This window comes from Hylobates moloch, unplaced genomic scaffold (assembly GCF_009828535.3).
Source record: "Hylobates moloch isolate HMO894 unplaced genomic scaffold, HMol_V3 SCAFFOLD_7, whole genome shotgun sequence".
NCBI lineage: Eukaryota > Metazoa > Chordata > Mammalia > Primates > Hylobatidae > Hylobates > Hylobates moloch.
Window position 1 is genome coordinate 43,002,042 of NW_026652282.1, and position 12,671 is coordinate 43,014,712.

Sequence of the window (12,671 nt, forward strand, 5' to 3'; positions counted from 1 at the left end):
TGGGAGGTAAAGGCTGCAGTGAGCTGAGATTGTGCCACTGCACTCCAGACTCTGTCTCAAAAAAAAAAAAAAAAAAAGAAAAGAAAAAGATAGAATAAGGGAGTAAAACCAAAATTTGAGATTTGAGGTTTGGAGGGAGCCAGTCAAGAAGATTCCTAGCCCTTGGTCTAAAGTGTATTCATATGGTGGAATGAGGATGACAGTAGAAATCTGACGAATTTCCAAGTTTGCAGCCTGTTTTTGGTGATGGCAGAGACATCAGAGAGGTTTCTGGGAACATATGTACACCAGTTGCTTCTGATCATTTCACAGGTGCCTCCTCGAGAAGCCAAGATCATGTCCTATGCCAGTTGATTATGAAGGATCACTCTGCTTGCAGAAGTACTTATCATCCTCTGGCAATGATGGTGGTGGTTTTGGTAAGATTGTCCATAGTCATGGTTATTTCATGTAGCAGAACATGGAACATGCAGGAGTTCCAGTGAACTGAGTGGCCCACACAGCAGCAGCTCTAGGCATTAAAGTTGCCCATACAGCAATCAAGATTTTTTTGGTTTATTCCCAATCTCTTAGCCTCTTGTTCTAAGGCTTCTTGAAAACCTGATGAGAAAGGAAGGTCACAGCCTCCCTCTAGAGCTGGGATTCTTTCTGCCTAAACTTGCAACATGTTTCCATAGACCCTTTGGCTCATCTAGTGTCTGGAAAACTTTAGATGTAATAGAGTAGTTGAGGCGAGAGAATAAGCCAGTCTGGTTAAGCATAGATTGTCCTTTTCGAAAAGTTTTGAAGTTGAAAAAAGCTTCCTTTCGAAGACTTGGAAACAACAAAATGCCCATCAGTGATAGACTGGATAAAGAAAATGTGGCACATATACACCATGGAATACTATGCAGCCATAAAAAAGAATGAGTTCATGTCCTTTGCAGGGACATGAATGAAGCTGGAAACCATCATTCTCAGCAAACTAACACAGGAACAGAAAACCAAACACCACATGTTCTCACTCATAAGTAGGAGATGAACAATGAGAACACATGGACACAGGGAAGGGAATATCACACACCAGGGCCTGTCCAGGGGTGAGAGGCAAGGGGAGGGAGAGCATTAGGCCAAATACCTAATGCATGCAGGGCTTAAAACCTAGATGACGGGTTGATAGGTGCAGCAAACCACGATGGCACACGTATATCTATGTAACAAACCTGCACGTTCTGCACATGTATCCTAGAACTTTAAGTAAAACAAAAAAAAAATTTTAAAAAGGTGCTGTGGAGAAAAGCTAAAGGAACCTGAGTGATAGCAAAAGGATGCCTTTAAATCTGAAACAGGTATAGGAACTTAGGGAAAACTGCAGGCTGCCAAAGGGAAGGAAACACACAGCCAGCAATGAAAAGCAGGGTTGTGAGACTGAGGTTGAGATAAGTTGAATGAATGAATGCCTTAGATTCTGGGGCCCTTGCAGAGATGGTGGAATTGTTAAGAGAGAGAATAACTTGGGTGAAGGGGAAGAGGAGATTATACAAAGCAACCCTCATCATGGAAAACTGCAGTCGCAATGGAGGAAGTTATGCAGAGAGTGAAGGTGATGCTGGAGGGGACAGAGAAAAAAGAGGACACAGCAAAGGACAATAAAAAGGGTAAGAATAGGACGCTGGCAAAGAAATCCTACAGGGTAATGTTCCAGCATCTTTGGTGGAAATTAACCACCTCGTGATGTCACCTACTTGGTCTGAAGTTCTTCGGAGAGCTGTCTACTTTGAGACACTGTTTCTTGGGACTCTCGAGACAGCCTCAGTTTGAAGTCTCTGGTTGGGGCAGATTTCCATTTAGAGTAGCTTTTAATATATTTTCAGTTGAGAAACATCAATCCAGGGTTAGACCTCCCAGGTTTTGGCAGCAGTGTTAGTGATATACAGAGGACAATGCAGAGGCCCTTTTAACAGGGTTTAAGATTAGTTTTCTGGTGATGTTGACTTTAGAGAACAAGGTCTCCAATTTCTAGGTTGTACAATGGTTTGGATAGGAAAATTGGAAGAAAATCAGCCTCAATCTATTGAAGGTAAGTTTGAGTATAATTGATAAATATTTTGAAGTAATTTAGAATGTCTGAATTGACCAGGTTAGGATATTTGAAAGCCTAAATAGAATAGGGAATTCTCATGGGGCTTGCCAGTTATTATTGTATATGCGTGATCTGGCAGGAGAGGATCAGAAGGCAATCGGGGCTAAGGGTAAAATTGTAGGCCATTGCATATTGAGTTTTTCCATCAGTTTAGCAAGCTTTATGTTTGTTTGGTTTTGGGTTTTTTTTGTTTTTTTACAGATAGGATCTCACTATGTTGCTCAGGCTGGTCTCAAATTCCTGGGCTCAAGCAATCCTCCCACCTCAGCCTCCCAAGTAGCTGGAACCATAGGCGTGTGCCACCACACTCAGCTAATTTTTAATTTTTTTTTTGTAGAGATGGGATCTTGCTTTGTTGCCCAGGCTGGTCCTGAACTCCTGGCCTCAAATGATCCTCCTGCCTTGGCCTCCCAAAGTGCTGGGATTACAGGCGTGAGCCACCATACCCACTTTAGCAAGTTTTAATTTTAATAGTCCATTAGGTCTGTCTATTATTACAGGAAAGATAGATGATAAGGGATGATCTGGAGAGATAATAAGGACAACATATTTTTGTGATACAGGAAGAACGACTTGGATTTCTTAGATTACTTTACTGGTGAAATGGGTCCCTCAGCCACTTAAAAAGAGCTAATGGAATTGTCCATGTGCAAAACACTTGCCCTGTTACTTTAGGGAAGGCTAAGTATTTTTTTTACAACACTTCCCATACACTTTATATAATATCAACTAAATCTAATTATCTTAGTACCTCCTTTTAAAAAGTGAAAGAACAAATCATTTTGTGATTTCCTTGGGACCCTCTGGAAAATCTCAAAGGCAGGTTTAGGTATAAAACATACCATTTAATATTAGATTTGGAGCCGGTTGCAGTGGCTCATGCCTAAAACCCCAATACTTTGGGAGGCCGAGACCGGTGGATCACTTGAGGTCAGGAGTTTGGGACCAGCCTGGCCAACATGATGAAACCCTATCTCTGCTTAAAAAATACAAAAATTAGCCAGGCATGGTGGCACATGCCTATAATCCCAGCTACTCGGGAGGCTGAGGCACGAGAATCGCTTGAACCCGGGAGACAGAGGTTGCAGTGACCCGAGATGGAGCCACTGCACTCCAGCCTAGGCAACAGATTGAGACTCCGTCTCAAAAAGAAAAAAGAAAAAAGATTAGATTTGAAGAAGGCAAAATGTCAAAAATTGTCAGGATACTTGAAAATTTGGTTAAATAGGGTCATGGGTCACTGATAAACAATACCATTTAACTAAAGTGATTTTAAAGTAAATATAGGAGGTAACATGGTTGTAAAAAATATCTTAGCTCTTTAAAAAGTGAAAAAACTTGATTCTCTTAAATAACTAAGGATATGAAAAAGTCAACATAAAGCACAGGTATAAAGAGCTGAGTGTCCTCTAATTCAATCCACTACTGACTATCTACTTGGAGACAGAGTCAGCTCCCACGAGTTGAGGACTCAGTCTCACAAGACTGTCTCCCATTTGAGATGCCAGTTGCAAGCACATATTGAGACCTGTACTTCTGACCAACTGGCTACAAGTCAGGATTCCCACGACTCCCTTGAGGTTCAATTAATTTGCTAGAACAGCTCACAGAACCCAGGCAAACACTTTACTTATGTTTACTGGTTTATTAATAAGGGATATAATGAAGGATGAAGATTAACAGCCAGATAGCGAAGATGCATAGAGCAAGGCATGAGGGAAGGGGTGTGGAGTTCCCATGCCGCCTCCAGGGCACCACCCTCCAAGAACCCACACATTTCCAGCTATCTGGAAGCTCCCCAAACCCTGTCCTTTTGGGTGTTTATAGAGGCTCCATTACCTGGATGTAATTGATTACATCATTAGCCATTGATGATCAATTCAACCTTCAGCCCCAGAGTTGAGGGATGGGGCTGGAGGTCCCAACCTTCTAATCACATGGTTGATTCCCCTGGCAACTAGCTCCCATCCTGAGGCTATCCAGGAGGCCATTAAGAGGTCACCTCATTACAGCAAAAGATGCTTCTATCACCCAGGAAATTCCAAGGGATTTAGAAGCCCTGGGTCAGACACTCCTACCACACAAGAAATTACAACGGTCTTAAGAGCTTTGTATCAGAAACTGGGGTCAAAGACCAAATATTAGAACAGAATATTTTTATCATCTATCTCTCCTGTAATGATAGACAGACCTAACGCACTATTAAAATTAAAGCTTGCTAAACTGGGCATAGTGGCTTACACCTGTAATCCCAGCACTTTGGGAGGTCAAGGCGCCAGGAGTTCAAGACCAGCTTGAGCAACATAGTGAGACCCCATCTGTAAAAGACAAAACTAAACCTAAAACAAACAAACAATAAAGCTTAGTAAACTGATGGAAAAATTCAATCTTTAATGACCTAAAGTTTTACCCTCACTGGGACTCTCCTTCACCATCTGTAAAACGAGGCCAGGGCTCATTTACGTGAGGTTCCCATGAGGATCAAGTAAAACTGTGCTGGAAGACTTTAGCACATTCCTGTCTGGCAGCAGAAGGGGATCAGCCTTGAGGTACAAAATCCTGGGTTGCAATCAGTGGTGTGCTGATAACAGCTGGCCCCAGCGAACTGGCACAAGCCAGCTCAGCATGGCTCGATTTATGTGAAGTTTCTAGAAGAAGCTAAACTAATCTATGGTGAGAAAAGTCAGGACAATGCGTGCCTCTGGAGGGGGTGGCAGCAGGGATTGATAAGGAAAGGGCATGAGGGAACTGTCTGGGGTGATGGTCATGTTTAATGTTTTGATAGGGGTTTACATTTGTCAAAATTCTTTGAATGATACACTTGAGATTTATACATTTCACTGTATAAAATTTTACTTAAAACTGTAAATATTGAATTCTAGTTGATGATATGTATGCTGAATTATCTAGAAGCGAAGTGCACTGAAATCTGCAACTTACTTTGAATTGCACCAAAAAATGACATGGATTGATGGACAGATAGAAACATGGATAGATGAAAAGAGATGAGATAAAGCCAGGTTAACAACATGTAACAGTCTGGGTGTAGGGTATATTGGCGCTTACCAAACAATTCTTTGTATCTTCTGTATGGTTGAAGATTTAATTATAAAAAATGTTGAGGAAACATACTTAGCATATCTTACATACAAAGTTGTTTATCTTTGCCCCATTGCTTCTAGTAGTTTCATTTACATATATTGATTATAATTTTAACCACTAATGACTTTTACTTTGCAGAGAAAACTAGGAAGTAGATAACTATGAACTGTCTATCATAGAGCAGGCTAGCAAAGCTTATGAATATATATCTCATAATCTAGTCGATACAATATTGGCTTATTTGACTAGTAAACCTGTGCACATTTAGGAAGAACATACCAAGTAGAAAGAAGTGTATACTTCTGTTATACTTAATGGTAATAACTCATAAAACATAGCTATTTTTATTAAGCCAACAATATTAAGCTAATTTTGTTTGCCAAAGATTTACCTAAATTATGTAACTTGAATTTTTTTTTTAGATGAATTTCGTTCATGTTGCCCAGGCTGGAGTGCAATGGTGTGCTCATGGCTCACCGCAACTTCCGCCTCCTGGGTTCAAGAGATTCTCCTGCCTCAGCCTCCCGAGTAGCTGGGATTATAGGCATGCACCACCACGCCTGGCTAATTTTGTACTTTTAGTAAAGACAGAGTTTCACCATGTTGACCAGGCTAGTCTTGAACTCCTGACCTCAGGTGATCCACCCGCCTCAGCCTCCCAACATGCTGGGATTACAGGTGTGAGCCACCATGCCCGGCTCTAACTTGAATTTTTAAAACATTTATGTTAGGTTTTAGAGAATACCTTTTCCCCCACACTGGAAGTATTCGAAGTTCAGATATTTTTTTTCTGAGAGTTTTAGGGTTTTTAAGGAATTTTATAAATTAATTTGATAGTATCATCCAGGGTAGAAAAATATCACATATGCATAAAATAAATACATAAACATACAGACAGATGCAAATAAAGATCTTACGGCTTTCATTCTAAAATTTTAGCCATGATTCAGGCATAAACACAGAAATACAAAACTCACTAGTCAATACAACAGAGTTGGCTCTTGTCTTTGCCCCACTTTGTATTTTTGTCAGAATTCTGTTTCTGGCAGATGGGACAAGTTGAGGTTTACCTATTCAACATGAGGGCTAAAGCTTCCCATCGATATTTGTGGAGGAGACTTTTTTTCTTTCTTTCTTTTTTTTTTTTTTTTTGAGACAGAGTCTCGCTCTGTTGCCCAGGCTGGAGTGCTGGAGTGCAGTGGCGCGATCTCGGCTCACTGCAAGCTCCGCCTCCCAGGTTCACGCCTTTCTCCTGCCTCAGCCTCCCGAGTAGCTGGGACTACAGGCGCCTGCCACTACACCTGGCTGATTTTTTGAATTTTTTAGTAGAGACGAGGTTTCACTGTGTTAGCCAGGATGGTCTCGATCTCCTGACCTCGTGATCCGCCCACCTCGGCCTCCCAGAGTGCTGGGATTACAGGCGTGAGCCACCATGCCCAGCCTGGAGGAGACTTTTAAGATTTTCTTTGCCTTGATGTGTAATCTGATGGATGTTGTGGACTAAATGTTTGGTGAGGGACTGAACAAACACCCAGCAGCCATCTGGGTATCTCCAAAGACCATCTGAGTACCTAAAATATCCAGTCTGTTTCCAGCTAGCTTTCAGCCTCTGATGCTTGCTTTTGGAGCCCCTGAACCCCTCAAGAGTCCCCCAGTGGTGGCAGAAGGACCAAAGCGCTAATGACTATAGGGAGTTGAGGTACTGGTTTGAGAAGGGAAAGGTCTGGCAGGGGTAGACAGAGAGGTGGAGGAGGTAGGTGTATGAATGGGGACAACATCAAAGGATCCAAGGAAACTGAAAGGAAGATCAAAGGTGGTAAGGGAAGGAAGGAGGAGTAGAGGCCATGGGAAGGGAAAGGTCTTAGATGAGCTAATCTGGGGAGATCTCAAGTTCCCTAAAGAGGCTACTGAAGTTCCAAATTCCCTCTGGTAATTTTTTGGCCATTTATGAATACATTAGACTGAATCAGTGTCCCAGCGGGAAGGCACGTAGTAAACAGGAAAGAAGAGGAGGGAAGGCATCTGAGAGAATGGGTTCCCCATGGGATTAACAGATAGTTAAGCCAAGATTGAAGAGCCAAGGGAACACTTCATGTAATCTCCATGGAAGAAAGCCCAGAGAACTCCCACGCACAATTTCTGGGGTGGAGTCACGTGAACCCCCTGCCCCATGCAATCACCAGGGATTGAGGAGCTGAGGAAATTCCCACATGCAATCCCCATGTTTGAGATGCCAAGAAAATTCTGATGCATAATCCCCCAGTTTAGAGAGCCAAGAAAAAAACAGAAGAGGCTTCACAGAAAGGGATAAAGAAATCACTTTGCCGGAAAGAATAAACATAACTCCTGACTGCCACATTACAGCAGATAAACGTCCAAAGCACTGGATTAGATTAGGAAGTGTGACTCACCATCATGGATTCCTACTTTTCCAGGCAGAAAAATACACAAAGGGTCCAGGAAGCCAGCATGAATACCTGGGTGAAGACACAGGTTCCGAGGGACAGCCAGCACTCCGTCTGAGTCACAGTGCCATTAGTATTCAAAGAAACACAAATCAGGATTTAGTAAGGAGAGACTTTTATTTAAAAGGATTATTACAAGGGAGGGAAAAGGATTATTACAAGGGAGGGAAAAGGACTATTGAAATAGGGAGAGGAGGATGACTGCAATAGGGAGAATGCTGTGACTATAAGGTCTGCAAGATTCTCAAAGCCAAACAGAAAAACGTTTTTCTTTTATAGAGGAAGGAGGAGGCAAGCAGGGATAAATAATCTTTGGAAAGGAAGCTGGACAAGCAAGGGGCATGCCCTGGGTCTTTGTGTTCGGGTTTAAGGACAAGCAGAGGGTAAGCAGTGGGCAACTGTGAACCCTTGATCAGGGCAGATGACACTCTCCAAGGCTTATAGCTAGCCAGGTGCACCAAAGGGACGAACAAATCACAGTCTTCTCCCTTTCTGATCTTTTCTCCTGGCTTTCCCCCACTAAATGGGAAGACTGGCTGCAAACGGGCTTTGAAATCTTAGTTTGTGGCCTATAAGACCAAGAATCTTATACGACTCTTATAGGTTGCTTTATCACTGATACCAAAATCAGTTATTATGAAATAACATACAACTAAGATTATAAAGCCACCTGGGTCCAGGGCACGGATTTTTATTTTTATGTATTTAGTTATTTATTGAGACATGGTCTCTCTGTCACCCAGGCTGGAGTGCAGTGGCACAATCATAGCTCACTGCACCTATGTCACCCAAGCTCGTCTCAAATTCCTGGCCTCAAGCAATCCTCTCAAAGTGCTGGGATTACAGGTATGAGCCATTGTGCCCTGCCCAGGATGGTTTTTTTCATATATAAATGAGCCCAACATGGCCTCTATGTGTTGGGAAAAGGGCGGGGGTGCCTGTATAAACAGATACACAATGCCAATTTATGCAGGCACCCCACAAAGCCTTTTCCCAACATCAATGTATTAACCCCTAGGTTATTTCTTCCCTGCAGGCTGAGATCCATTAGTTCAAATGCCCACCAGTGCCGAACTTAAATATTTGCACATCCAATTATTTTTATTTTATTTTTTTTGAGACAGAGTCTTGCTCTGTAGCCAGGCTGGAGTGCAGTGGCTCGATCTCAGGTCACTGCAACCTCCACCTCCCAGGTTCAAGCGATTCTCCTGCTTCAGCCTCCCGAGTAGCTAGGACTACAGGCACTCACCACCACGCCCAGCTAATTTTTGTGTTTTTAGTAGAGATGGGCTTTCACCATGTTGGCCAGGATGGTCTCGATCTCTTGACCTCGTGATCCACCCTCCTGAGCCTCCCAAAGTGCTGGGATTACAGGTGTAAGCCACCGCACCCAGCCCAAATTATTTTTTAAACTAGACCAAAGAGGCAGACTTTTTAGCAATTTACATCCTGCCTGTTTTGCATACTCCACAAAACCTCACCCCACATCTGTTGACAATAGATAAGCCCTGGGCCACAAAGACCCCAAGCCTCTGCTGCCCTTCTGAGCTCTCTGACCCAATAACTCCACACTGCGGGCTGAGCAACATCACCTAGACACGTAAGTCCCCTCTCTGACCCCCATCTCCCCTAAGAATTCCTTGCCTTCCTTCCCTTCTGAGTAACCTCTTTACAGACTCCTGCTGTGAGGGACTTCTACCACATACAAGCCTGTCGATGCACCACCCACTAAAGTTGTGTATGTTACTGCCACCTCATGATAATATCATTCAACCATCGGTCCCCAAATCCCTCAAACCTCCTACATCTCTGGCAAAATTGGAGTTGACAGTGAATACAGCTGTATTACCTAGTGGTAAAATATTAATAGCTCAGTAGTTCTGTACCTATGTAACCCTACCCCCATATGAATGGGAATGGACTGAGGGGGAAGCACTTGCTAGACTGGCATTACTGACAGAAATCTGAGTCACTACAGTGACTGAACCTAACATCCCTTCCAAAGGCCAAAATGTTTGGATAGAAATAATTGACAAATGGAGAGAAGAAGAAATATGGTAGTTGAGGGGAAATGAATGAATAAATGGTTTATGCAATAGGGGAAATCCAGTATTACATTGGTGCCTCGAGAGAGGCTCAGATCAAGAGAATGATATTGTCTTCTAGCACGATTATGCCAGATCCCTGAAAGGTGAGGCCGTATGTCTGCTGAAACTACTTCTATTTTTGGAACCTGACAAGGTTGAATGGAAGCCTGCAAACCTGAGTAACATCATTCTGGGAGACATTCTGGGTACATCGTATGATGATGAACTAGACCAATTGTTGATGACTGAGTGAAACTCTACATGACAGTATCTTTAGACTCTTGTCAAAAGTATATTATTTGGGGCCAGGCACAGTGGCTCATGCCTGTCATCCCAGAACTTTGGGAGGCCGAGGGGGGCCGGATCACCTGAAGTCAGGAATTCAAGACCAGCCTGGCTAACATGGAGAAACCCTGTCTCTACTAAAAATACAAAAATTAGCCTGGCATCTGGCGGGTGCCTGTAATCCCAGCTACTCAGGAGGGCTGAGGCAGGAGAATCACTTGGACCTGGGAGGTGGAGGTTACAGTGAGCCGAGATCGCCACCACTGCACTCTAGCCTGGGTAACAGAGCAAGACTCTGTCTCAAAAAAAAGGATATCATTTGGGAAGGAGTTTCTAGGAGCCACACCCTGCCAGGCCATCAGACTGTGTGGTGTAAAATTCCCAGCAGACTGATTACTGTGTAACTACAGACCTTAATGATAGAATGCTTAGAAAGGTCCCTGGTTTTAAGAGGCAAAATATAGCAGCAGCATGTCTGACATGCTACAGTTAGCCATGCACAAATGTATATCACCCTTGTTTTGTGGACGGAAAGTTACCAGGTTGATGCAAAAGTAACTGCAGTGTTACATTACATTAAAAGTCATGGCAAAAACCACAGTTACTTTTGCACCAACCTAATGTTAACCAGAATAGAAAAAACAATGGGTTTCAGATGGGATTAAAGCAGTAGACATCAGGTGATAGGCTCAAATTCCCTAGGGAAATGCCCCATCCTGAGATGAGGAAGGCTATGTGAGACTTTATGTCATGCTCAGACTAAATTACATCTAGATGTGATTACCACTCATCTCACCCTGTTATGGGGGTCCCAACATTTTGGGATACACAACATGTGTCCTAGTTGCACTCAGGCCAGCAGTGCACAATGGCAACAACATGCATAGTGGATTAAACATTGACCACGGAACAGAAAAGAGCTTTATGGGAGATAGATGCTGGTCTAGGCATTGTGGGACAAGTTCAATTTTAAGGAGAAGCAGCATTCAGAGGAAAAGATGTATTAACTAAAATAAGTAGACTAGAGAGATTCTCTTCCAGGAGAAAGACAAAGGATGGGTGTCAGCCTGGAACGATAACAAAGCTTTAGTGAAGTGGGGCAGGCAAACTCAACAAATAATGCTGGGTAATGCTAGGATCCAGTATTGGGAAAGGGTTTGTACCCAGACCCAGCAAGGCCTCTTAACTATTTTAATACAGATGGAGGCTGAAATGGCCATGAGGACTCCTGTGTCCTCCCCATAGAAGGGAGATGGGCTCTAATTTATAGCAGCACATAATGGAAATCAGTCTCAGTACAAGCCTGTGGATTGAGATAGATGACGGGTTTTGTCCTCAATTGTCTTAGAACCCAGAAATAACCAAGAATCAAGTTGTAGCTAATCGTAATAATACTTGTCAGGAATAATATCTGGTATATGCACAAGTGCTGATTCTGTTAGGAAGGCTTAGCAAATACCTCTATAATTCTTACTGACTTGAAATGAATCATACTCTGACCATACTGTGATAGAGTGTAACACTGTCATTGTTAGTAAGATTAAATTGCCTTATATAAATAACTCATGTGATAATACAGATATTAATAATCAAATTTATTGGAAGATTGAGTTAAAGCTTATTCAGGATGTAATACTGGTGGGGAATCACTAGTCTAAGGAAGAACTAGATTTAGCTAGCCGTTGGCTAATTTTATCCTAAATAGTTCTGTACAGATTTACCATAAGGTACAAATAGCAGTAGATCAAGAGGGTAAATGAATAATCAAATTAAGACCAGGCACAGTGGCTCATGCCTGTAACTCCAGCACTTTGGGAGGCTGAGGCGGGTGGATCATTTGAGCCCAGGACGCAGAGGTTGCAGTGAGCTGAGATTGTGCCAGTGCACTCCAGTCTGGGTAGTAGAGCAAGACTGTGTCTCAAAATAAATAAATAATCAAATTAGTATGAAATGTAATGGTTTTGTAAGATGGATTAGTTGTTTCTTTAAATCTACCCCTACCCTACACTGGCTCTCCCAAATGTTAGGAATATGCAAACGGATACTATCGCTGTGTCTGGTATATGCTGTGTTAAATACCACACTAAATGTAGATGCTCAAACAAATTTTATCATTTTGCTGTAAGAAAGCCTAGGCCAAGGGCCAGAAGAGTGGACTATACACTAAGGTGTTAACTCAGCAGGCCTAGGCTGCCCAAACCCTGCACATTCCAAATGTCTTTAGAATTGACCCTGGACCAACTCCTAAAAATAGTCTCTGAGCCCTTGGAATATCTTGCCTGATAAGAGTGTCTTTGTATACCTGAAACCTTGGGGCAAGACAAATAGTTTATGCTAACAATGTGATCTATGTGAATGCCTATTTTTGTATGCTTGGGACTTTGGGTCACCCTGTCTCAGTTTGACCTCTGGCGAGCTGGGGTCTAAATGGCTAAAGTCAAGTTACATGCATTCCGAGCCTACAGAACTGGCCCTCAATAAAAAACCCTAGACATCAAGGCTCAGGTGAGTTTCCCTGGTTGGCTATACTTTATATGTGTTGTCACATATCATTGCTGGGAAAATTAAGTGCTATTCACGTGACTCAGAAAGGATAACCAGAAGCTTCTA